The sequence below is a fragment of the Sus scrofa genome, chromosome Y (genome assembly GCF_054392235.1).
Source record: "Sus scrofa isolate SSC_HxYL_T2T_F1_AM1 chromosome Y, Sscrofa_HxYL_maternal_Yorkshire_Landrace_v2.0, whole genome shotgun sequence".
NCBI lineage: Eukaryota > Metazoa > Chordata > Mammalia > Artiodactyla > Suidae > Sus > Sus scrofa.
Genome location: NC_139402.1, coordinates 3,362,559 through 3,389,389, shown reverse-complemented (window position 1 = coordinate 3,389,389; position 26,831 = coordinate 3,362,559). Strand labels below are relative to the sequence as shown.

The following is a 26,831-nucleotide window of genomic DNA, read 5'->3' as shown; positions in this document are numbered from 1 at the left end:
TACAGATGAACAGGATGCTGTGAACTCCTTGTCGTGGATCCAGGAGATGTTGGCATCAAAGGACAGAAGACCCAGGGTGGTTTCCCTGAGGCGTTTGTTAGAGGTGCTCACCCCCTCCCTCGCATCCTGATGTGGCTGGAAGAGCTGAGACCCCCGTCCATGGGACTGGTAGCCAAGCAGCCCGAGAGGAACAAGCTGGGGCCCTTCTGAAGACGTCCGCTTGGATAAGAAGCACCGTGACACCTTTCCTGGAAGAGCCATGCAGGCACAAGAAGGGTCTTGGGTCCACAGCCAGCACAAGGGAGAAGAGCAGCCAGAGGTTATGGAGAAATGACAGTGGGAAGTTCAGAGATTCCTCTATCCCAGCTGTGGGAGCGGTGACAATCCCAGTGTGATCCCACAAGATGATGTATGGGTCCTGGCAGCCACGGGCTCAGATCTCTGTGTGAAGACAAAGCACAAGGTCCCGGTGGAAGACCCCATGTATTTGGAGTGTCCTGGGGTGGCTGTTAACAAATGACCACAAACTGGGGGCTTAAATCAAAGCCATCCATCCTCCCCCATCCTGGAGACCAGACGTTGGAGGTCAAGGGGTCCCAGGGCCATGTTCCCTCCAGAGGTTCCAGAGGAAGGTCCTTCCTGCCTCTTCCAGCTTCTGGGGGCTCCAGGGGGCCCTGGGATGGTGGCCGCCTCCCTCCCATCTCTGCCTCCATCTTCATGTGCATGGCTTCTCCTCTGTGTCTGTGTCTCCTCTTCTGTCTCTTAGGGGGACACTGTCTTTGGATGAAGGGCCACCCTCATCCAGGAGGACCTCCTCCTAGACCCCCCACTTCCGTCTGGATAATCAAGAATGATCTCTTCATCTCAAGGTCATCCAGTAAATATATCTGCCAAGACCCTCTTTGCCAGTAAAGCCATATCCACAGGAAACAGGAACTAGGAGGTGGTCATACCTTCTTGCTGTTTTCAGTCTATCTACATGCTCCATGAACTAGATGCCTTGGAAACTCAGGAGATGTCCGTTTCTTCTCTGGTGACCATGGAGGTCACAGCTTTTCTATACGCACCCAAGGCCAGCCTCCTGGGTGAGTGACCTGTGCAGCTACCCAGGACCCTGCACTCACTGGGATGCCTAGTGGCTTAATGGTCCATGGCTGCCATCTTGGAATTCTTAAATGAAGTGTTAACCAGGACCCATGTTTTCATTCTGTGCTGGAGCTGCCGGTGCCGTAACCTCCGCTCACATCCCTTCCAACCTCAAGAAAGAGGAGCCCATCTGCAGCCAATAAGGAGCCCCCCCAAAACTCACCATGCACCCCCACTGAGCCATCAATGTGCCCAAGCCTGTCATGGATGGTGGACCCTTGGTCCCGTTAGCCTAGTGGGCTTTGGCAACACACTGGAGGATCCCTAAAAACAAGTGACGGTCAGCCCCGCTGTCAACAGAATTCCCAAGTGCCTTCTTCTGGGCATTAGCATTTCATAGACCTCTTCAAGCCACCCTCTTGTTCAGGCATGCTTGAGAAGCCCCGAGCCAGGCACATGCAGATTGCAGCTTCCAGCTCTGGCTCCTCGTCCTCGCAGCACTTCTCAGATGTTCTGCTGAGCCTACAGCTCTGACTGATGTGTTTTGGAAGAGGAGTTCCTTCCAACGTTAAAATCAAGATGGACATGTGCCTTATCTACTATTTCTGAAGAGCCAGGACTCTGTACAAAGAAGCAGAGCCTTAACTTCTAGGAAGACCCCACCTTTGAGCGTTCACACGTCATCCGAGACCTGTATGGCTTGAGGACATTATCTACAAGTGTCAGCTACTGTTATCATCATCAGAAAGGCACTTCCTAAGTAGGGACTCGGGATGGGGTGGCAGGGTGACTTCTGACATCCTCCATCATAGAAAGAACAAGGTTGCCAGCTCCTGAGAGATGTCACAATCCCCAGGTGAAGATGGGCTCTCAGGGCAATTTGGAGCTTGTAGGACCAGACTCAGGTTGCCCTTCCTAATTGTATGATGCCCTTATGTCATTTGTCCACCATGGGAGAGAGAGAACATGGTTCTGGAGAAGTTATCATGTTCCCTTTGACACCTGACCAGAGGATTCCTGAGACCTTGGAGACACTTTTCCAGCAGCTGGCGAGATCCCGTGGACCACTAGGTAAGACTGAATCTGTGGCGTGGTGGGCACTGGGGAGCCTGGGCTTGAACCTGTCGCTGCCATTAGGGGAGCCCGTGAGGGGGCTGTGTGCACACACATTGGGTTGGATGACCTTCCATCCCTGGGCAAGGTTTGATTCAGTATTTGGACCCATGATGCCTCTGTTTCTCAGGAAAGCTGCTCATTTGTCCCCTCCATGTAGCATCAGTGAGTTTTGTTCAACAATGGGTGGGACCACCTCCTTCATCTATCCCTCCATCCCTGCATCCATCCCTCCCTCCATCCATTCATTCCTCCATCCATCCATCCATCCATCCATCCATCCATCCCTTCATCCCTTCATCCATCCATCCCTCCCTCCATCCATTCATTCCTCCATCCATCCATCCATCCATCCATCCATCCATCCATCCATCCCTTCATCCCTTCATCCATCCCTCCCTCCGTCCCTGCATCCATCCATCCCTCCATCCATCCCTCCATCCCTGTATCTATCCAACCATCCATCCATCCATCATCATCCATCCATCCATCCATCCATCCAACCATGCATTCATTCGGCAGTGATGTGTTGAGTATTACTACCCAGCCAGGCTCTGAGCAAACCCTGGATTTAACTCAAAGTGGAGGAACACAGAGATTTTATTCTAGATTATCTTGCTGCCTAAGGTGGGGTGATTAATGAGTACCCCAAAGATATCAAGTCTTAATACCTAGAGGCAGGAGATATACCGTGTGTGATAGAGGCACTTTTAATGGGAAAGAGTGAGCCCTTCAAAAGTTCGTCTGTGTTGGAGACCACCCAGTTTATGCTTCCTCTGTCTCTACGCCATCTGGATTTGGAGAGTGTCTGTATCATAAACCCCTCTATCTTGGCTATTAGGAAATACAACCAGATAAGTGCACGGGGTTCCTGCCAAGGCAGGACAGGTTGGGAGGTTGACTGAGGAAGCTTCTCAGGGGACCCAGGGGTCAGGGAGGTGGCGCCATGCCCATGTCCCTCATGGGCTGGTCCTGGGGAGGTGTCAGATCTCCGTGGGTGCTGTGGTGAAGCTTTTCAAGCTCTGTCTTTCGATTCCTCTTCCGTCAAATGGTGATCCTCAAACGTGTCCTCTGTGCACCAGGGTTTGCTGTGCTCTCTGTGTGAGGGATGCTCAGGGGTAAATCCATGCCAGACACCGTTTTCCGTCCAAGCTCTGGAGTCATTGACTGTGTCGCTTAAGCAGAGAAATGAGGTGGACTTGGATTTTCTGTTGTCTGGGTACCAGGATCCTAGGGGTTGAGTCTAAATCTGAACCTTGTGTACTGATGGCCATAAAAGCACAAGCACAGTCCCAAACATAAGGACGTCCTGGGTTTCCACCTATGCAGAGGGGGACAGCTGTACATGGTAAAGTTTGGGAAGGCTCTGATCTTTGGGTCCCTTGGCGGTGAAGTATCTTCTGAGGTTCACAAATCAGCTTTTACCCGTCTTTGCGTTTATTGCTAACTTACAACTTCTGGCGAGATTGATTGCATCTCTTTCTTCCCTTTTTGCCTTCATTCTGGCATGTCGTGTCTAACTTCCTGATTTAATACATGCCCTTTATTTTTTTATGTTTCATACTTCTGGTCTGAGAATCCCCATTTCTCTCCATCACTTGGGCTGCATTTCAAAGAGCCTGTGGTTCAGTCCTAACTTTCATGGTTCATCTTCACTCCACGGGCTACTGAATGCATATTTTGAAATTACCAAGTATATACCATTAAAAAGAATTATCTCGGGAGTTCCTTTTGGGGCTCTGCCATAACAAACCTGACTTGTGTCCATGAGGATGCGGGTTTGATCCCTGGCCTCGCTCAGTGGGTTAAGGATCCGGCGTTGCCGTGAGCTGTGGTGTAGGTCAAAGACATGGCTCATATCCCACGTTTCTGTGGCTGTGGTGCAGGCTGGCAGCTGTAGCTCCGTTTCCGCCCCTCGCCTGGGAACTTCCATATGCTGCAGATGTGGCCCTAAATAGCAAAAAATAATAATAGTAATAATCACTTTATCATCATGGGTCCAGTGATGTGTTAAAAAGTCCATCTGTTCTAATTCATTGAGAACCTTGTCCTATCCTTCAGAGCCCCGATGGAACTTCTGGTCTACCTTGCTGCCAGATGTGCAGATATGGTGAAATGCTGTCATTCAAGACATCCTGGGTAAAAAAAAAAAAAAAGATAGCACGGGAACTTAGAGAAACATACCTTTGGGGGAAGAATATTCACTTTATTTTTTTCTGGCTTTATGGAAGTCTCACTGACCGGTAGAAGTTGCATCTCTTTAAGGTGGATGATGTGATGGTTTGATTTGCAGATACAGTGTGAAATGTCTCTTGCCAACCGTGTCATTTGGGGCAAGTGGTTAACCCTCCAGGATCCCGAGTATCCTTTTCTGTTCAAGGGGTCTTTTTATGGTTATAAGACTTGGAGGAACGGATGCATCTAGAAGGGTTTTAAGGCTGCAGAAATCTTTGCTGTGCCTCATGTTACCATTGGGTATGGCCCGGCTCACGTGGACCTAGTGATCTGGCTTTTCTTTCCCGACACCCTCAAGTTTTGAAATGGTGGTGTTTCTCTACGGGGTTCAGGAAAAGGTGGAGTGAGGCACCCTGGGTGGACCTCACACTGGCGCTGGTGCACAGGTTAGATTTGTTATGAGGCACAGGACAAGGTGCCCAGGGCGAAGGTTTCCCCAAAGTCCTGCACATGTCTTTGCAATGTCTGGCCAGCTGTCCACATATGGGGAAATTCTGTTGATAAGTGACCCCAGCCTAGCACTCAACTTTATTTACACGTTGTTGCAAGAGGTTGCATTTCCAGGCAGGTGACCATGGCATTCGTAGACAATTATCCCAGGCTTGATTGCTTGCCACGTGCGGAAAGCATATGGCGGATGGCAGCTTGTGGCATTTGAGTTACCAGCTCACCAGGCCTGGGGCTGCCTCTGATTGCAGAAGGCCCCTTCTTGGATCCAGCATGTGGGGGGAGTGCTTTACTGCTTCACCCCCTTCAGGGGTGGATGGTGATCCCAGCATTGTCATATTCAAATGGGTGTGGCTTTTTGGTCGTTTGCATTATGGGGACATTACACGGCTCTTAGGACATTTGTCTGCAGGTGGTAGTATCTCTGACTTCCTTTTATTATAAATGTGTTGGGGAATTCCTGTCATGGTGCAGTGGAAATGAATCCGACTAGGAACCATGAGGTTGCGGGTTCCACCCCCAGCCTTGCTCAATGGGTTAATGATCTGGCATTGCTGTGGATGTGGTGTAGTCTGGCATCTGTAGCTCCAATTAGACCCCTAGGCTGGGAACCTCCAGATGCTGTGGGTGTGGCCCTTAAAAAAAATGTGTTGGGAGTTCCTGTTGTGGCTCAGTGGTAATGAACCCAACTAGTATCCATGAGGATGTAGGTTTGATCCCTGGCCTTGCTCAGTGGGTTGAAGATTCAGCATTGTTGTGAGCTGGGGTGTAGATCACAAATTCGGCTTGGATCCCACGTTGCTGTGGCTGTGGTGTAGACAGCAGCCACAGCTCCGATTCCACCTAGCCTTGGAACTTCCATATGCCACAGATGTGGCCCTAAAAAGACCAAAAAAAAAAAAAAGTATTAATCTGCATCCCTACAGTGGAATATTATTTGGGCATGAAAAAGGAATGGTGTCTTCATGTAGGTTACATTGTGGACCTACCTTGAAAAGCCCCTAAGTGAAAGGAGCCAGACACAAAAGGCTACACCTTACCTGATTCCATTTCTGCAAAATATCCAGAAGGGTTAAATCTAAAGAGACAGAAAGTGGATTCGTGTTTGCCAGGGGCTGGGAGGAGTGACTGCAGATGGGGACGGGGACTCCTTTTAGGGGGACAAGAGTGTTCTGGGACCAGATGGAGGTGGTGGTTGCACAGCCTGCTGAGTGTGCTCAGGGCCCCTGAAATGAAGGGTCCACTTGAAATGATTCGTCTCACATCCTGGGAGTCTTCCCTCCATAAAATAAACTGTTGGTTATAGAGCAGATGCAGAGTGGCTCCTAGCTGGGCTCTGCTTTCTTCTCTGCCCCTCCTCCCAGGCATTGACCTTCACGTTGCTTTGAAGGGGATCCAACTGACTAATGAAACAGCCCCAGTCTTGGCCAACCCTCCTTTGTGTCTTTCCATGACACCCAGCTCGCTTGTGGAAGGAACCCCTCCAGGGTGGGGGTGAGGGTTACTGAGCTGTGGTTTCCAGTGGGCAAGAGTGATTTTCCAGGGACGTTGATGGCAGTGATGCTAGCGTTGACATAGTGTGATGCTGTGGGTTCCGATGGACGTCAGACGTCACCCTCCATTTCCAGGAATGGGGGTGACCCCCTAGCTCCCGTCCACCTAAGCCCAGTGCTTGATGCGGGGGCAGAACACCCCCCCACACACACAGTGGGCTGTTGGGTATTACATCTTGTCTTAGAGATGGGCCAGCCCTCAGGTCCATTTGTGTCCTGGTTCAGCCCAATGAAAAGTAATTATTCTAAACAATATGAAGAATTGAAAGTGAGAGGATGGAAGAAAATATTCCATGCAAATGGGAATCAAAAGAAAGCTGGAGTCACAATACTCATATCAGACAAAATAGACTTTAAAATGAAGAATATTTTAAGGGACAAGGAAGGTTACTACATAATGATCAAAGGATCAATCCAAGAAGAAGATAAAACAATTTTAAATATCTACACACCCAACACAGGTTCACCACCATATATAAGGCAACTGCTAACAACCTTAAAAGGACAAATCGACAATACCACAATCATCGTGGGGGACTTTAACACCCCACTTACAGCAATGGACAGATCATCCAGACAGAAAATCCATAAGGAAACACAGGCCCTGAATGAAGCATTAGACCAGATGGACTAAATAGATATTTATAGGACACTCCATCCCAAAGCAGCAGAATACACATTCTGCCCAAGTGCACATGGAACATTCTCTAAGATGGATCATGTCCTGGGCTACAAATCCAACTTGGGTAATTTTAAGAAAATTGAAATCATATCAAGCATCTTTTCTGACCACAACGCTATACAACTGGGCATCAACAACAAGAATAAAACTGCAAAAGACACAAACACATGGAGACGAAACAACATGCTACTCAACAACCAATGGGTCACTGAAGAAATCAAAGAGGAAATTAAAAAAGACCTAGAAGTAAATGACCACAAAGATACAACACTCCAAAATCTATGGGATGCAGCAAAAGCCGTTCTAAGAGGAATGTTTATAGCAATACAAGCCCACCTCAGAAAACAAGAAAAAGCTAAAAGAAACAAGCTAACTTTACATCTAAAGCAGCTCGAGAGAGAAGAACAGACAAGACCTAAAAGTAGTAGAAGGAAAGAAATCGTAAAGATGAGAGCAGAAATCAATGAAATAGAAACAAAGAAAACCATAGAAAAGATGAAGTTCCTGTCATGGCTCAATGGTTAATGCATCTGACTAGGAACCAAGAGGTTGAGGGTTCAATCCCTGGCCTTGCTCAGAGGGTTAAGGATCCAGTGTTGCCATGAGCTGTGGTGTAGGTCTCAGACGGAGCTCGGATCCCACATTGCTGTGGCCCTGGCGTAGGCCAGTGGCTCCAGCTCTGATTTCAACTCCTAGCCTGGGAAACTCCATATGTCACAGAAAAGACAAAAACAAACAAACAAAAAACAACCAAAAAAAAAAAAAAAAAAAAGAAAAGATCAAAAAACCAAAAAGCTGGTTCTTTGAAATTTGATAAACCCTTAGCCAGACTTATCAAGAAAAAAAGAGAGAGGACTCAAGTCAATAAAATTAGAAATGAAAAAGAAGTAACAACGGACACCACAGAAATACAAAGGACCGTAAGAGACTACTATATGCAACCATATGCCAATAAAATGGAACACCTAGAAGATATGGGCAAATTCTTACAAAAGTACACTCTTCCAAGACTAAACCAAGATGAAATAGAAAAGATGAACAGACCCATCACAAGTACTGAAATTGAAACTGTGATTAAAAAACTTCCAACAAACAAAAGTCCAGGACCAGATGGCTTCACAGGCGAATTACATCAAACATTTAGAGAAGAGCTAACACCTCTCCTGAAACTATTTCAAAAAACTGCAGAGGAAGGGATACTCCCAAACTCACTCTATGAGGCCACCGTCACCCTGGTACCAAAACCAGACAAGGACACCACAACAAAAGAAAACTACAGGCCAATTTCACTGATGAACATTGATGCAAAAATCCTCAACAAAATACTACCAAACCGCATCCAACAATACATTAAAAGGATTGTACATCATGATCAAGTGGGATTTATCCCAGGGATGCAAGCATTCTTCAATATCCGCAAATCCGTCAGTGGGATACACCACATTAACAAACTGAAGAATAAAAATCATATGGTCCTCTTAATAGATGCAGAAAAAGCATTTGACAAAATCTAACACCCATTTCTGATAAAAACCCTTCAGAAAGTGGGCATAGAGGGAACCTACCTCAACATCATAAAGGCCATATATGACAAACCCCCAGCGAACATCATTCTCAATGGTGAAAAGCTGAAAGAATTCCTGCTGAGATCAGGAACAAGACAAGGATGTCCGCTCTCAGCACTACTCTTCAACATAGTTCTGGAAGTCCTAGCCATGGCAATCAGAGAAGTAAAAGAGATAAAAAGAATCCAAATTGGAAAAGAAGAAGTAAAACTATTGCTATTTGCAGATGACATGACACTATACTTAGAGAATCCTAAAGGCTCTACCAGAAAACTGTTAGAGCTCATCTACGAATTTGGTAAAGTCGCAGGATACAAAATTAATACACAGAAATCGAAGGCATTTCTATATACTAACAATGAAAGAGGAGAAAGAGAAATTAGGGAAGCAATCCTGTTTACCATCGCATCCAAAAAATAAAATTCCTAGGAGTAAACCTACCCAAAGAGACAAAAGACCTGTACTCTGAAAACTATAAGACTCTGATGAAAGAGATCAAAGATGACACAAATATGTGGAAAGATATACCATGCTTTTGTATTGGAAGAGTCCATATTATCCAAATGACTATACTACCTAAGGCAATGTACAGATCCAGTGCAATCCCTATCAAATTACCAAGGACATTTTCCACAGAACTTGGAACAAAATATTTTAAAGTTTGTTTGGAAGCGCAAAAGACCCAGAATAGCCAAAGATATCCTGAAGAAGAAAAATGAGCCTGGAGGAATCAGGCTCCTGGACTTCAGACTATACTACAAAGCAACAATCATCAAAACCATATGGTACTGGCACAAAGACAGAAATATAGATCAGTGGAACAGGATAGAAAGCCCAGAATTAAACCCACGCATCTACAGCCAACTAATCAATGACAAAGGAGGCAAGAATATACAATGGAAAAAAGACAGCCTGTTCAATAAGTGGTGCTGGGAAAACTGGACAGCCACATGCAAAAGAAAGAAATTAGAACACTCCCTAACCCCATACACAAAAATAAATTCCAAATGGATTAAAGACGTAGGTATAAGACCAGACACTATAAAACTCTTAGCGGAAAACATAGGCCAAACACCCTCCGACATAAACAACAGCAACATCTTCTCAGATCCATATCTTAGGGCAGTGACAGTGAAAAGAGAAATGAACAAATGGAACCTAATTAAACTTAAAAGTTTCTGCACAGCAAAGGGAACCCTAAACAACACAAAAAGACAACCCACAGAATGGGAGAAAATCTTTGCAAAGGAAATGACTGACAAGGGATTCATCTCCAAAATTTATAAACACCTTCTGCAGCTCAATACCAAAAAGACAAACAACCCCATCAAAAAATGGGCAGAAGATCTAAACAGACAGTTCTCCAAAGAAGACATGCAGATGGCCAAGAAACACATGAAAAGATGCTTAATGTCACTCATGATTAGAGAAATGCAAATCAAAACCACTATGAGGTACCACACACCAGCCAGAATGGCCATCATCCAAAAGTCTACAAACAATAAGTGCTGGAGATGGTGTGGAGAAAGGGAACCCTATTATGCTGTTGGTGGGAATGTAAATTGGTGCAACCACTGTGGAAAACAATATGGAGATTCCTCAGAAAACTAGAAATAGAATTACCATTTGATCCAGCAATCCCATGCCTGGCCATCTATCTAGAGAAAACCATGACTCGCAAAGACACATATACTCTGATGTTCATTGCAGCACTATATTCAATAGCCAAGACATGGAAACAACCTCAATGTCCATCGACAGAGGAGTGGATCCAGAAGATGTGGTCCATATACACAATGGAATATTACTCAGCCATCAAAAAGAACGAAATACCAGCATTTTTAGCAACATGGATGGACCTAGAAATTTCATGCTAAGTGAAGTCAGCCAGACAATGAGACACCAGCATCCAATGCTTTCACTGACATGCGGAATCTGAAAAAAGGACACAGTGAACGTCTTTGCAGAACAGATGCTGACTCACAGACATTGAAAAACTTATGGTTTCCAAAGGAGACAGGTTGGGGGTGGGGGGATGCACTGGGATTGTGGGATGGACATGCTGTAAAATTGGATTGTGATGATCATTGTACAACTATAAGTGTAATAAATTCATTGAGTAATAAAAGATAAAATAAACAACGTCAGGAAGTAAGACAGGGGATGTGGCTTCCACTCGCGCAGCTGTTACTTGGTGTCAAGACATTTCCAATATCATCTCATTTAACTGTCTCTGCAACTTGCAAATGAGGTCCCCACCCCCGCCTTGGGCTCTCAGGTCCCCGTCCGACAGCACGCACATGTCATATTTCTGCGTGTGACATTTGGACACCTGATGCTTTTGAGAAACGCTGTGTGGAGGCACGTCTTGGCCAGGAAGCCCTGAGCTACTGGGTCCAAGCCTTCACTTTCGAGTACCGTCAAGGCTCCAGGATGCAAAACACAGCCACCATCCATCTCCAAGGTCATCTGTCGCCTGCTTTGCAAGGATGCAGCAGTTCATGCTTTCATGTTGAGAACAGATAACCTCTGGAAGCAGGTCCTCCTTCCCCAAGCACTGGACCAGCCTCCCAGGCACTGGGGCCATAGATCCCCATGGCCCTGGCTGTCACTGAATGTCACTGGCTGTCGGCAGCCTCCCTTTTTATTTTATTGTTGTGACCTCAGGCATCATCAGCAAAGGCAAGCAGGCTGCAGTGCTCCCTTGTGGCAGAAGCCCTGCTTCCCTGGAAAACTGCCTTCCTGTCTCTAAAGGGCAGGAAGGAGGGAAAAAGAGGAAGAGTTCCAGCCACTTTCAGAACGGAAAGGAACGGACCCCTTTGGGTTCCGTCATAGTCTGCCCGTCTTTGAAATTCTTTCCTGGAAGGTTTGTGTGTGTGTGTGTGTGTTTGCGGGTGCCCCCTTGGCATATGGAGGTTCCCAGGCTAGGGTTCAAGTAGGAGCTGTAGCCACCGATCTGCACCACAGCCACAGCCACGCCAGATCTGAGCCGCATCTGTGACCTACACCGAAGCTCACGGCAGTGCCACATCCTTAACCCACTGAGCGAGGCCAGGGATCGAACCCGTGTCCTCATGGATGCTAGTTGGGATTGTTACCACTGAGCTACAGTCGGAGCTCCATGGAAGTTTCGATAACTCCCAAAGCAGAGTGAAATGTGACCATCAATTTCCTAGGACCGCAGGGACCTAGAGGCACGGCCTGAATGGTCCTGTACCTCTGCCGAGTCTGGACTGAATTAGAAACCAGTCCTTGAGATGCAGGGAGTTCAAGAAGCTGCCGCAAAGCACAGGATTTTCTTTCAGGACGTGCTTTGCATGTTAGGGACAGGGGCACCTGGTTGAACTATGGATGCAAAATTCTTACCTGAGGAAAAGGACCGAGAGCATCGCCTGGCAGGGCAGGTGGCACCTCTCTGCTTGGAAAAGAGGGATGGAGCCTCAGGATGTCAAACCAGAGAATGGACGTGTCTCTGCAGTTTGTAAATCGCCAGAGGGAAGTCAGGACACAGCCAGGAAGCAGGACCAAGTAGCCTGACGCCTAGCCCTTGGGTTTCTCACATTTCGATTCGTGAAAAAAACATTATATATAATATGCAGAAATTATATGGGATGGGATGGTCTTAGCGGCTTCCCCCGGTATTCTCCACCTGCACGGGATGGATACTGGGGGCTGGAGGACTCTGACGGGGGGAGTGTCCTGTGCTCTGTGGGGGGTTGAGCAGGGTCCCTGGTCTCCACCCCCCAGAGGTCAGGAGCCCCCAAATTGTGACAATAAAAATGTCCCTAGGCAACAGCAGGTGTTTCTAGGGAAGTAAAATGGTCTTTGGTTGCAAACCACGGCCATAGATAGAGGCAGATGCTGAGATGACAGATGACAGATAGACACACACACACACACACACAGAGTTATGTGGTTACATAGATTGATGGGTGGACAAATAGGTGATAGATACATAGATGCAGATACATAGATGGTAGATACATACATAGTTACATATTTACATAGATTGATGGATTGACACATAGGTGAAAGATAGATACATAGATACAGATACATAGATGAGAGACAGACAGACATAGAGATAGTTATTAGTTACATAGATCAATAGGTGGTGATATAATTACATGGACTGATGAGTCAGTAGACAATAGATGATAAATAGATGCTAAATACATACTCAGTAGATGATAGATAATAGAAAGAAGGGAGGGAGGAAGAAAAGAAGAAAGAAAAAGAAAAGAAGGAGAAAGAAAGAGAAAGAAAGAAGGGAAGGAAGGCAGGAGGAGGCATTGAGGGACTGATGGACAGTAGATAGATGCTGGCTGTATACACAGACACGGAGACAGACGGAGTGTCTCGGGTCAGGTCCGGGTTTCTCAGCCTCTCACTGCGGACACTGGGTCCGGAGAACTCCGCTGGGTGCCTCTTGTGCTCTGTGGGGGGTTGAGCTGGGTCCCCTGTCTCCATCCACCATGTGCCAGGGTGGTGACACCCCAGAATGTCCCCAGACATCACCAAATGTCCCCTGGGAGTCGAGCCTGCTCTCTTCAGGAACCCCTTGGGGCACAACAAAGACTGAAGCATCTCAAGCTGTACGCAACTCAATTTTACGGTTGCAGAGCTCGAATGCACATCAAAATCCCAAGTGAGTTTTCTGTCTGTTCCAGACCAAATTAACAAAACCAACCAAAACAAAAAAAGCCCCTGAGTTGCAGCCCCAGCCCGGGAGCACTGCTGTGTACTTTTCCGAGGGAAGGTGTCCTGGGATCACCCTCTCTGAGCGCTCGAGGGTCTGGGATGCTGGGAGAAGCTGGTGGGCACACACCCCACACCCCGCCCCCGCCACAGCCTGTATGTACGCCTGGACCAGGCGCCCCTCCTGGAGACACAGCCTCCACATCTGGACAGAACTGCTGCTGTGCCCAGCCTCTGGACGGCGGCGAGGGGTTTCACGGATCAAGGCAGGGATCCTGCTGCACCAAGTGAGGGACAGGGACATACTTGGCCTTTCTGCAATCGTGGTTTCTCAGTGCCACGTTCAGTTCAGCTCTGGACCCGTGGGGGTGGGAGAGAGACAGGGAGACAGACAGAGACATAGAGAGACAGAGAAAGAGAGACAGACAGAAAGATGGGTAGTGGGAGACAGACAGAGACAAAAAGAGAGAGACAGACAGAGAGATGGATAGAAAGAGAGACAGAGACACACAGAGAAAGAGAGACGGGTAGTGAGAGAGAGGCAGAGACAGACAGACAGAGAGACAGAGACAGAAAGAGACAGGGAGATAGAGACAGTCAGAGAGAGAAGGGTAGAAAGAGAGATGGATAGTGGGAGACAGAGACGGACAGACAGAGACAAAAAGAGGGAGACAGGTAGACAGATACAGAGAGATGGATAGAAAGAGAGACAGAGACAGACAGAAAGAGATAGGGAGACAGACAGACAGACACATACACAGAGAAAGAGAGACAGACAGACAGAGAGACAGAGACAGAAAGAGACAGGGAGACAGAGTCAGAGTCAGAGAGAGATGTATAGAAAGACAGAGAGATGGGTATAGAGAGAAACAGAGACAGACAGAGAGACAGACAGACAGAGACGGCCAGCCAGCCAGAGATGGTGAGTGTTTCCTGGGCCTGCAGCTTTCCGGGTTCACGGCACCCCGGCAGGCAGAGCCTTTGCTCCTGTTCCCTGATGCACCCCACACGGACTTAGCTTGCATTTCACTGAAAACGAGCATTTTCAAGAGCAGACAGAAAAGTCCGTGTAAACAGCACTCACAGTATCTTCTGCCTGAGCTCCTAGGTGATGTTGCATGCTCTCTTCGAATGCACAGTTTTCACCCAGAAATCTTTTAAATCGATTTAAAAATTTTTAATTGTGGTTAAAAAAAAAAAAAGGAGTAGAGACTATCCCATCTTGACCATTTTAAAGGGCATCGTGCAGTGGTGTTTAATACCGTTACCTTGTTGTGCAGCCACCCCCACCATCACCTCCGGAGCCATTTCGTCTTCCCAACCGGAGACGCTGTCCCCATGAAACCCTGAGTCCCCAGCTCCCGCCCTGCCGTCTCCTTTCTGTCTGTGTGATTCTGACTCCTCTAGGCACCTCCTGAGAGTGGAACCCTGCAGCATGTATCTGTCTGTGACTTTCTTTCTCTGAGCGTCTTTATTTCTGTGTCCCCAAGGTCCATCTACGTTGTAGCCGTGTTCTTTTTCATGCTTGCATAGTATTCCATTCCGTGGATGGATCCCGTTCTGTTCATCCATCCATCCATCCATCGAAGGACATGTAAGGTTTGCTTCCACCTCTTGGCCACGGTGAACAGTGCTGCTGTGAACACAAGGGTGCAAATACCTGTTCACATCCCTGCTTTTACCTCTGGGGTAAAGACCCAGATGTGGAATGGTCAAATCATAGGGTAATTCCACTTTCAAGTTTTTGAACATATAGAGTTCTTTTACTTTCTTTTATTTAAAAAATGAAGGAAAAAAATTTTTGGCTGCAGTCATGAAGGGTCCGGACCAGGGATTGAACCTGGGCCGCAGCAGCCACCCGAGGTGCTGCCATGACAACACTGGACCCTTAACCCACTGAGCCACCAGGGAACTCCACATAGAGGTCTTTTCAACATTTTACATACAATCAAGCATTTTTGGAGTACAGTCATGTGAATTTTAACTCACATTCTTTTTTTTTTTTTTTCTTTTTGCAGCCGCACCTGCTGTGTATGAAGCTTCCCGGGCTAGGGGTCGAATCAGAGCTGCAACCGCCAGCCTACACCACAGCCACAGCACCGTGGATCTGAGCCACATCGGTGACCTACACCACAGCTCAAAGCAACGCCGGATCCCTAACCCACTGAGTGAGGCCAGGGATCCAATCCACATCCTCACAGAGACAACATCAGGTCCTTAACCCACTGACCCACCAAGGGAACTCCCGTGCATATGTTCTCGTCATTACCACCTCCTGATGGGACTTAGAACATTTCCATCACTGCAGACAATTCCCTCCTCCTGGACTTTTTTCCCAGTCAGACCCTCTCTCCAGCCCTCATCCCTGGCAGCCAGGGGTCTGTTTCTTTTCTGTACACCCTGCACTACACCCTGCAGTACTGAGCCGTTTGCAGGTAGCTGTCTTCCTGCACCCAGCAGGATGCACCTGAGACTCAGCCGAGTCATCGCGTGGAACAGTGATCCGTTCCTTTTCATCGCTGAGTAATATTCCATGGCATGTGTGCTCCCCGGTAGGTAATCCCTTCTCCACTGATGGAAAGCCAAGTGGTTTCCATTTTGGGGTGGTTTATGCAGAATGATGCTATTGACGGTCCCATACAGGTTTTTATGTGGACACACGCTTTTATTTCTCTTGGATAAACATCTAGGCGTGGGATTGCTGGGTCATTATGCTGAGAGTATGTTGAACCTTGTAAGAAATGGCCAAACGGTTTTTCCAGAGAGGTGGTGCCGTTTTGCCTCCCCGCCCGCCACACGTGGGAGTCCCGCTGCTCCAGTCCTCCCCAGCACTTGCTATTAGCCGTCTTGTCTTTTCTTTCCATCTTTTTGTTTTTTGCTTTTTTAAGTCGCACCTGTGGCATATGGAGGTTCCCAGGCTAAGGGTCCAATCGGAGCTGCAGCTGCCAGCCACAGCCACAGCCACAGCCACAGCAATGCCAGATCTGAGCCACGTCTGCGACCTACAGCACGGCTCATGGCAACACAGGATCCTGAACCCACTGAGCGAGGCCCGGGATTGAACCCATGGCCTCAGGGATACTAGGTGGGTGGGTTACCGCTGTGACACGACGGGAACTCCGTCAGTATTTTCAGTTTAGCCATTCGGATACAGGGGTTGTGACATCACGTGGTGGCTGCAGTTTGAATCGCTTCATATACTGTAGAGGCTTATAATGATTATTTTTTCAGTGATTATTTTTTAAATATAGATTCCTTTGGGAGAGTCTGGGAGTGTTTTTTACTTATTGAAGTAGAGTGGATTTATCATGTTGTATTCATTTCAGGTGCCCAGCACAGTGCTTCCGTGGTCCCTATGCATATGTATTCTTTTTCAGAGTCTTTTCCTTGTAGCTTATTACAAAGTATTGAATACAGTTCCGTGTGCTCTGCAGTGGGTCCTTGTGGCGTATCTATTTTGTTTATAATCGTGTGTATCTGTCCCTCCCAAACTCCTAATTTCTCTCTCCTCCCCTTTTATACCGATTCTAAGTCAACTCGATGCTCGGGGAGAGAAACCAGGCACAGAGAGAGAAAGTGGGCAGGTGGTTGCCGGGGGCTGGGGGAGGGGGCTTGGAGTGACCTCTGATGGGAACGGGGTCTCCTTTTGAAGGAATGCAAACGTTCTGGAACGAGATGGAAAGGGGCAGGCAAAGGACTGTACCACCCACGGCGCAGACTCTGCGTCTCCCAGAGGGGCCTGGTCCGCTCTCAGCCGCGTCCCAGAACGGTTGTCCCCGGCATGGCTGTGCTGTCACCGTGTCACTTGTGTGTAGCCTGTTACTTCTTTTCTGTAACCAGTTGGGACATGAGCTGCTCAGACACATTGGGACTGCACGAAGCCCGGATCCCCTCACCTGCACGCAGCAAAGCCTGTCTGCTGACCCCGGGAGGAGAGGGCAGGGTTTATTGCAGGTGCCGAGCAAGAACGGGCAGCTCGTGCTCAAAAGACCCGAACTTCCCCATGGCTTTCAGGGAAAGGTTTTTATTTATTGAACTATTTTATATTTTCTTTTTTTAGGTTTCAATTTTTTTACAGTTGGTTTACAGTGTTCTGTCAATTTCTGCTGTACAGCAAAGTGACCCAGTCATACGTACATACATATATACACACACACATACATTCTTTCAGGAAAAGGTTTTTGAAAGACAGAGCAGGGAGTGAAATGAATCTGACTAGTATCGATGAAGATGCGGGTTCGATCCCTGGCCTCGCTCAGTGGGTCCGGGATCTGGTGTTGCCGTGAGCTGTGCTGTAGGTCGCAGACACGGCTCGGATCCTGCATTGCTGTGGCTGTGGCGTAGGCTGGTGGCTACAGCTCGGATTAGCCCCCTAGCCTGGAAACCTCCATATGCCGTAGGTGCAGCCCTAAAAAGCAAAAACAATAAAAATAGATAAATAAGTAAATACAGGTGATCAGCTCATGGACTTTCTTCTGATGGTGGGTGGGGTGGAGTCAGTGTCACCCACCTTCTGGTTCCAGTGGGTCCCGGGTCTCCGTGCAGGTGGGCAGCACGCAGGTAACGTCTTCCAGCCTGGCGGGGGTTTCAGTGTCCGCAAAACACCTCCAGGCCACGGCTTGGACCTCCGTCGCTCACCCTCGAGGAAGAACAGAAGGTCCTCGACTTCGTCGAAGGCAAGACGGTGGCTCTGGGGCTGGCTTGACGGCTTTCCTTCGCTTCTGCACTTCCTCACATTTCAGATTCAATCTGCCCCTCGGAGCTCGGGGACAGCCTGGGAGGCGAAAGCCTGTCTACAGACGGCAGGCAGGCGGGGGACGTGGCGCCGTGCGGGGTCCCGTCCCGGCAAGGAGCTGGCGGTCCTGCTCGGTTGCAGCATCACTCACGAGACCCACGCGGACCTCAGAAGTGAGGCAGGAGCAGTCCCGGGCAGCCATTCAGTATCACTCGGGGGTCAGGGCACTTGACCCTGAGCGCTTGTCGCCGTCTGTGACACACTCGTGGTGGACGGGGGACCAGCTGTACCAGGTCACGTGGTGACCTGGAGAAGATGGGGAGTTGCAATGGTGCCCCCCCCCACCGCCCCGGGAGAACAGGTCTCCCCAAAGGGCTGGGGGTTCTGCGTTGCAGATACCTGCCTGCTCTATGTCTGTCTTCACCCTCGATTCTGACTACACACTGACCAGCCCCCCCAGCCTGGGGTGCACCGGCCTTAACGCCACACACGTTCCGCCGTGAACCTCAGTGGCCTTGTCATATGTCCTTCCTGAATACAAGTAGCATCTGCTGACCCCAGACTCCCCATCGGCTCCTTCCCTGGAGAGCCGCAGATCTGGGCTCTCTGTCTGTGAGTCTGCTTTTCTCTCTGCAGAGATGTTGATTTGTGTCCTGTTTTATTGATGTACTTATTTTGGTCTTTTCAGGGCCGCATCTGCTGCTCATGGGCAGACCCCAGGCAAGGGGTCGAATCGGAGCTGCAGGTGCCGGCTGACACCACAGCCACAGCAACGTGGGATCTGAGCCGTGACTCCAACCTACAGCATAGCTCGCGGCCACGCCGTGTCCTTAACCCACTGAGCAAGGCCAGGGATTGAGCCTGCATCCTCATGGGTACTAGCTGGGTTCATAACCCGCTGAGCCACAATGGGAACGCCCAAGAATGACTCTTAAAAAAAAAAAAAATCCTTGATGCAGGCTCTCTCCCTTCCCTCCACTCTCTCTCTCTTCCTCTCTCTCTCTGTCTCTGTGTCTCTCTGTCTTTGTCTCTGTATCTTTTTGTCCCTGTCTCTCTTTGTCTCTCTGTCTCTCTCTCTACTCTTGGTGTTTCTCTGTCTCTCTCTCTGTGTCTCCCTCTTTTGGTCTCTGTCTCTCTGTCTCTGTCTGTCTGTCTCTGTGTCTTTTTGTCCCTGTCTCTCCTTGTCTCTCTGTCTCTCTCTCTACTCTTGGTGTTTCTTTCTCTGTCTCTCTCTCTCTGTGTCTCCCTCTTTCGGTCTCTGTCTCTGTCTCTGTCTGTCTCTGTCTCTCCCTCTGCGGTCACATCCCCGTTCTCACCCTCGGTGGTTCATTTGCAATTCCTATTCATTTCTGAGCAGCTTCACCCTGATCTCTGCCGGTCCCTTGGAAATTAATTTAGTTTCCTGCCCAGGAGAGAGTGCTTCTGACTTTAAAGCGCCCGACGTGGCGGGGAGCGGGGAGGCCCTGGCCAAGGGCAGAGCCACGGCCACCAAGCCCTCGGAGCGCCCGCCCGCCCGCCCCCGCCCCCGGCTGGGCTGCAGCACACATTAGTCATTGATGCCCGAGCCGACGTGCTGGGCAGAGCGGGAGCTCTGTGCTTTGGAAATTCTGCAAGTCATGGTGGGTCTGTGCATTTGCCAGCGTGAAGGAGAAACTGGAGCACAAAGGAAAAGAATAAGGAGATGCCGTCCTTACCAGGCGATGCAAGGGCAGGCCGTGGAGGGGCAGCTGTGGAACCCATGTGCGCCCGTGCAGAACAGCACCTTAGCCTGGGTTTCTGCACGAGGGCCCCCAGTGAGGAGTTAAGACAGCTCGCTTTCCTCTCCCCTTGCGGTGCTGGGAGCAGACGCTTCTTACAATCTGAGGCCACCTGCAAGATGGATTTTTAAATGGTAGATTTTTGGAGTTCCTGTGGTGGCTCAGCGGGTTAAGAACCTGACAGACAGACAGACAGGTTATAGATAAATAATAGACGATGGATACATAGAAGATCATTCGATAAAGAGATACAGAGATAGATGATAGATGGACAGGTGGTAGATAATAACAGATGAAAGAGAGATGGTAGGCAGTGAACTCACTCAGTGGGTGAGGGATCTGGTGTTGCCGTGAGCTGCGGTGTAGGTCGCGGACGTGGCTTGGATCCCGCGTGGCTGTGGCTGTGGTATAGGCTGGCAGCTGCAGCTCCGATTGGACCCCTAGCCTGGGAACCTCCATATGCTGCAGGTGCAGCACACCCCCCCCCCAAAAAAAAGAAAAGAAAAATAAAATTTTTAATGAAAGATCAGGTCCTGCAAGGATGCGAGGTGACACTGGTCCTGGCCTCCCCGGGAGCAATGGCTTCCCTGGAGGCTGAGTGTTGCTACGCTCTGCTTTTGAGCCCCCGAGGCTGATTCAGAGGTGATTCTGTGCCAGAACCTGGAGCTTTGTGTTGGGGGGTGGGGAGTGGGGATGTGCCCCAGCCTGCTGTTTCTGCGCCAGAATTCCATCTCTTAAGACGCCTTCATCCTCTCCACTTGCGTTTCTCAGCCGGAGGACCCTGAAGGGGGGGTGTCTCATGCTCTGTGGGGGCCTGAGCCGTGTCCCTGGTGTCTACCCAGCACAGGCCAGGAGCCCCCTCCTCTGCTGTGACAGCCGGAAATTTCTCCAGACACTGTCAAGTCTCTACAGGGGGCAGAGGCTTCCTCAATTTCTAACCACTGTCGTTCATAGACAGACAGATAGACAGACACACAGACAAACAGGTTATAGATAAATAATAGATGATAGAAGCACGGATGATAGATAAAGAGATACAGAGATAGATGATAGGTGATTAATAGGTAGTTAGATGATAGGTGAATAATAGGTAATAGATAGGCAGACAGATAGATTGATCCAGGGATAGAGACACAGACACAGAGAGAGAGATGAGAGGTAGATGGAGATCCCTTGGTGGAAGATTGATAGAGGATTGGATTAGATAGATAATAAAGAAGAGGTGGGTAGACGATTGACAGGTTAGATGGGTAGGTGGGCAGATGGTTGGTTAGGTAACAGATGACGGATAGCAGGTAGATAATAGACCACAGGTAGACGTAAATCCACGAAGACGCGGATCGGAACCTCGACAGGGACACGAGCACTGACACTGAGACCGGAGGAGCGAGACGTGGTTTCTTAGGAGCAGAAGCAGGTGGAGAGGCTGACAGGGGTCACAGAAGGGGTGACGTTGAAGCCAAGCCCTCCCCGGTGGGAGGGGCGGTCCTGCCTATTCCCAGGGGACAGGAGCTCCACTGAGGGGGGACAGGCTGGGCAAAGCCCCGGGGCAGGGCTTGGCTTGGCGAATCCGGAAGCAAAGGGGACTGTGTCCCTGCAGCATCGCGAGCCCAAGTCCAGGAAGATGACCGGGTCAGGTTGAAGGACTCTCTCTGTCCACCCCGGGTCTAGGAATTCACCGTAAAGGGTATTCACTGGGTTAGGGAAGAACGGGGACTGGGTGGGCAGGCTGAGCCTGAGAGGGCAGGAAGAGGGCGCGACAGGTGCTTCGGGGAGAGACAGCATTGGTGCCCTGTGCAGAGCCCACCTCCGACCTCCCAGGCCACTGCTCCTGGCCACAGCCAGCAGGCACTGGGGGATGATGGTGTCACTGAGGGTCCTGTGTGGGCACCTTCCAGCTGCTGGGGGCACCTCACACGCAGGTGTTGGTTGCAGGCTCGAGGGTTTGGTGGCTGATGGCACCATCTGGCACCAGCACCGGGGCAGTGGGTTTTTGTCGCAGCCCCACATGGAAGAGCACAGCCCTTCTCAGCGACAACGGGGCGCGACTGCCTGGCACCCAAGGCCACAGCAGGGAGGGGGCAGAGGGGGTGGAGGACTGAAGGTGAGCCCTACATAGGAGGAGTGACTTGCTACCCTGAGTCCTGGATTTTGGTGGGGGCGGGGGGGCAGGTAGCCGAGGAACCGTCAGGGTGGATGGGTGGGCGACCGCCTTGGGCAGAAGGTAAGGGGCCGGCGTCCTCTTGACTCCTGTGGGGCTGGTCACAGGTCACCACCTCTCACTGACGTGGCCGAAGGTCGGCAGGTCCCAAGGCTCCCGGTGAACTTGAAAGAAGACGCATGTCCCCAAGCCACACCCTCGAAAGTCACCAGACAGTGGAGGTTGGAAGCAGGGGCTGGTTGGGATAAAAGGTGAATTTTATGGTAAATGTGGTGACTTTGAGGGAGTCCCAGTGTAGACACCTGGGCTTTATGTGTCCGCCGTCCCCAGGTGCTTCAGACTGTGTGTGTACACCACGTGTATAGGCATATGTGTGTGTGCGTGCACACATGTGTGCATAGTTCAAGTTGGGGCATGGGCATGAATGCCTTGTGCATTGAGTGGATGAACTTATGTTCCTGTGAGTGTGAACATGTGTGGGACTAAATGCATGTGTGCCAGTGGGCAGTGCGTGATGCATTTATTTGCACGTGTGCATGACTGTGTGTGCATGAGCAAATGCATGTGTGCAGGCGGGTGCTGCATGCGTGCGTGTGCATTCGTGCAGTGTACCGCAAGGTGCGTTATGTGCACACATGTTTGCATGCAGGTGCGAATGAGAGCCTGGCTGTGTGGATGCCTTGCACACGTATATGCAGGCATGTGTACGTTCCTGTCCTTGTGTGTGCACGCCTGTGTGCCTGGGCGTGCGTGGAGGTGGGCGAAGCAGAACTGCAAAGAGGACTTGGACTTGGACCCTGAGTCCGGGAGCTCGAGGGAGAGCACGGAAGGGGGAAGAGGGGCTGGAGAGGGAAGGGCGAGCATCCATGTGCACATGGAGACAGCTCCGAAGTCCGCTCGGTGAGCCGTGCGGGCAGAACGCGGGGAGCACAGCTGGCAAGGAGAGAGAGTGGGGTTTGGACCCAACCTGTGATGCCCTGGGTGGCCGGCCACAAACACCGGGTGGGCCTGGGCTGGGCGCCTGGGGTCAGAGGTGAAGGCGTTCCACAAAGGGTCTTCCTGAAACCTCAAAGTGCAGGGGTCCTTGCAGGGGACAGGGGGCGGTGGAGCGTGTGTGTGACGAGAAGACGCAGAAGCCACTATACAGGCACTTGGGCATATGGGGCAGCCGAGAACCGTCCAGCACCCTGGATACAGTCTGCGGTGAACCTGGGGTGAAGCCTTCAGGCACATTGTGGTGGGGGGATGGAGCCACTCTCTCGGGTGCTGCTCTTTCTATTTGGCGTCTGTCTTTGCCCTCGCGGGGTTCAGCCCTGCTCTGCCACGTAAAACCCATGTGTGTTCCCTGCCAGCAGGTGGCACTGAGTGTCCCCACTTTGTCACCCTGAGTTCCATTTTGGGGGAACTCACCAGGCACGTGCATGTCCCTAATTCTAGTTTACTCCTCAGAAGAAAAATATTTTGTTTTCTCCACTTCCCAGCTCCGAACTAAACCTTGGCATTGAAAATAAGAATGCAGGTTTGATCCCTGGCCTCGCTCAGTGGGTTAAGGATCCAGTGTTGCCGTGAGCCGGGAGAGCTAGGTATCAGGTGTCTGCGTGTTCAGAAATGACGAGTGTCATTGGTCCCCTCATCCTCTGGGCCCTTTGGGGAAGTATGTTTCCTGGATGATGGGCGGGAAGGCTGCGCTGGCCGTTTATGTTGTATTTTGTAAATGTGGAGAAGCTTTAACGCAGCTCAAAAAAAAAAAAAAAAAAAAAAAAGAAAGAAAGAAAAAAAAGAGCCTCCCTCCAGTGTGTGCCCACGCGCATGTGCAATCGTGGTTGAACTTTTACATAAACATGCCTGCTTCATACACATAAGCATCTGATGAGAAAGGTTTAATTAAAAAAAAATTTTTTTTGGAGTTCCTGTCATGGCGCAGTGGTTAACGAATCTGACCAGGAACCATGAGGTTGCAGGTTCGATCCCTGCCCTTGCTCAGTGGGTTAAGGATCCGGCGTTGCCATGAGCTGTGGTGTAGGTTGCAGACGCGGCTCGGATCCCGCACTGCTGTGGCTGTGGTGTAGGCTGGCAGCTACAGCTCCGATTCGACCCCTAGCCTGGGAACCTCCATATGCCACGGGAGCGGCCCAAGAAATAGCAAAAAGACCAAAAAAAAAAAATTTTTTTTTTCTTGTGAGGGCTGCACCTGTGGCATATGAAAGTTCCCAGGCCAAGGGTCGAATCAGTGTGCCAGCTACCAGCCTCCTCCCCAGCCACGGCTACGCAGGATCCTCGACTCACTGAGCGAGGCCAGGGATCGAACCTGCATCCTTATGGATGTGAGTCAGATTCGTTTCCACTGAGCCACAATGGGAACTCCTGCAAAAGGTTTGATTGTACCCATGTTACAGAGGAAATAGAACTGCAGTGAGTGGGGGTGTTTCGCACACAGTCCTATGCAACCACTTCCCACAGAGCTTATATCATCTCTTCATTTTTATTTAAATGGTAACCGTTCACGAGGGATGCCGTCCACGGCAGTGATAAAATGAAATCAAAGCGTGCGATGGCATTGAACTTCTCAGCGTCTTTTTCCAAAAGGACCTCAAACATTGATGATCTTTTTAATTATATTATTATTATTAAACTCTAGTTGGCTAACAATGAGTTAGTTTCAGGTGTACAGCAAAGTGACGCGGTGATACATATGTATATATATATATATATGTATTCTTTTTCAGATTCTTTTCCCGGATAGGTTCTTAGAGTATTGAGTTGAGTTTCCGGTGCGGGACAGCCGATCCTTGTGGATTATCTGTTTTACATGCGATGGTGTGTGTATCTGTTAATCTCAACCTCCTAATTCTTGCCTCCCCCTTTCCCCGTGGGTACCGTAAGTTTGTTTTCTGTAAAGGGGCCGATTGTCAATATTTTAGGCTTTGCAGCCGAGGGATGTCCGTTTCAGGGGTTTCAGGAAAGCAGCGGGGACTCGGCTGTGTACCAGTAAAATTTGATTCACAAAGCATGCGGGGGCGGGGTGGGGAGGTGGCCCTCGGACCAGAGTTTGCAGATGTGCCCTTTTGCGGGTGGGGTGCTGCTCTGCCCCCACCCGCAGTCCCTTCGCGTGAACTCGGGGTACCCATTGCTGGCAGCGTTGTCCCTGCAGACGCAGGGCAGAGCGTGCAGGGGGGCGCACCCGGCTTGCGCCTCACTTGGGCCTGCGGTGTGGATGTGGGTCCCCGCCTGCTGCAGCCGGAGCTCCCCCAGGAGCCTGGGGGTGTCTGTCGCGACCACGCTCGGCCCCGCCCTCGCGCTTTCCTCCGCCTCCGCCCCTCCCGGGTGTTCTCAGGCGCATCCGCCAGCAGCAGGCAGACCTATAGGCTCGCTCTCAGAGCCTGTCCCCAGGTGACCGGTGGGAAGATTCCAGGACCCAGACTGACCGAAAGCAGTGCCAGTGGCGTCTTGACGCGGTTCCCGTCTCTGCGAGCTGCAGGTGTAACGAGTAAACTCTCTGCTCAGCGGAGCTGGGGCAAAGACACTGTGTGTCCTCCTGGGTCCTGGGACCCCCGTAGAACAATGACTGGAACGGGCTCAAAGGGGAGAAGTAGATCAGAATGCGGAGGTCGGGAGCTCCCGTTGTGGCTCAGCAGGTTAAGGACCCAACGTTTTATCCACGAGGAGGAGGGTTCAATCCCTGGCCTCGCTCAGTGGGTGAAGGATCCGCCGTTGCTGCAAGCTGCAGTGTGTAGGTCGCGGATGAGGCTTGGATCCAGTTTTGCTGCCGTTTTGCCGCAGCTCAGATTCAAGGTGTAGCCCGGAAATGCTATGTGCGGCAGGTGCATCTGTGAGAAGAAGATGAGGAGCCCTTTGGGGATGACTGGGGATGACCCGTGAAACCACCGCGGGGACGTGCAGGAAAGCGCCCTTGACCATGGAGGCAAAACTCATCTTCCAGCTCCCGTTCAGAGGGAGAGCCTGTCAGAACAAAACATGCCTCTACCTTTGGATTTTTTTTTGGTCTGTTTGTTTATTGATGTGTGGTTGGTTTACGTTTACACCTGGGAGCCTCTGGATTTTCCTGAGCTCTTTCTGTCCACAGGCACCAGCTCCACATGGCGCGTGGTCATTTTCATTTTTCCCAGAATTAAAGTGCAGAAGCAGTAATGCATCATTCCGGGAAGCTTCGATGCCCCTGGGAGGCAGGGAAGGAGCGATTTGGGGGCAGTGGGACATCTGCGTGACCCCCTCCCCCTCGGGGAGATGAATGAGTTTGGAGTCAATGGATGTGGATTTCGCTCCGTTGCTCTTCAGAAGCAGGACACCTGATGCCTGGAGGGACGTCTGGCAGCAGGTCCTGAGATGGTCACATAATCTATTAGTTTCTGTCCTGCTGCCAGCTCTGCTTTCCCCTGAACCCTCTCACCCTCTCGCAGCCCCTTCCTCACCCCCCAGCCCCCCCCCACCCCCGCCGAGGCTCCAGGCCAGGGAGGGAAAGGCAGGGAAGGCTGATGCATATGGGTAAGAATAACAGAGAAACAGGAGAGGCAGAACCTTGATGGACAGACCAGTCCAGGCACCATCTCTGCTCCGCAGGGAAGCTCAGGGAACACCACCTGGAGGACCTGGCAGAGGCCCCACCGTGATTCCTAAGGGCTGTGGGGAACTGGTCAGTGCAGCCGAGCCCAGCGCTCATGGCCTCTGACTGGACACAGCTTTGTCCATCCACCCCAGGGTATTTTACTGTCATTTTCTGTATCAGTCAGGGTTCTCCAGAGAAAGAGAACCAACACGAGATCAGATAGATAGACAGATAG

General features: G+C 50.2%; 1 protein-coding gene across 43 annotated transcripts in view; it reads left to right on the top strand.

The window, feature by feature from the left end:
• LOC102159510 (polyprenol dehydrogenase) overlaps positions 1-26,831 on the top strand; it is a 335,615-nt gene that overhangs the window by 178,066 nt on the left and 130,718 nt on the right. For 39 of the 43 annotated variants that reach the window (XR_014836156.1, XR_014836166.1, XR_014836179.1 and 36 more), the window contains one exon: positions 6-2,157. The gene's annotated coding sequence lies outside the window, so the exon portion shown is untranslated. Of the gene's footprint in view, positions 1-5; positions 7,471-22,139; positions 23,813-26,831 lie in introns of those variants that run through there. The other 4 variants (XM_085009051.1, XM_085009049.1, XR_014836162.1 and 1 more) reach the window with 3 other exon arrangements.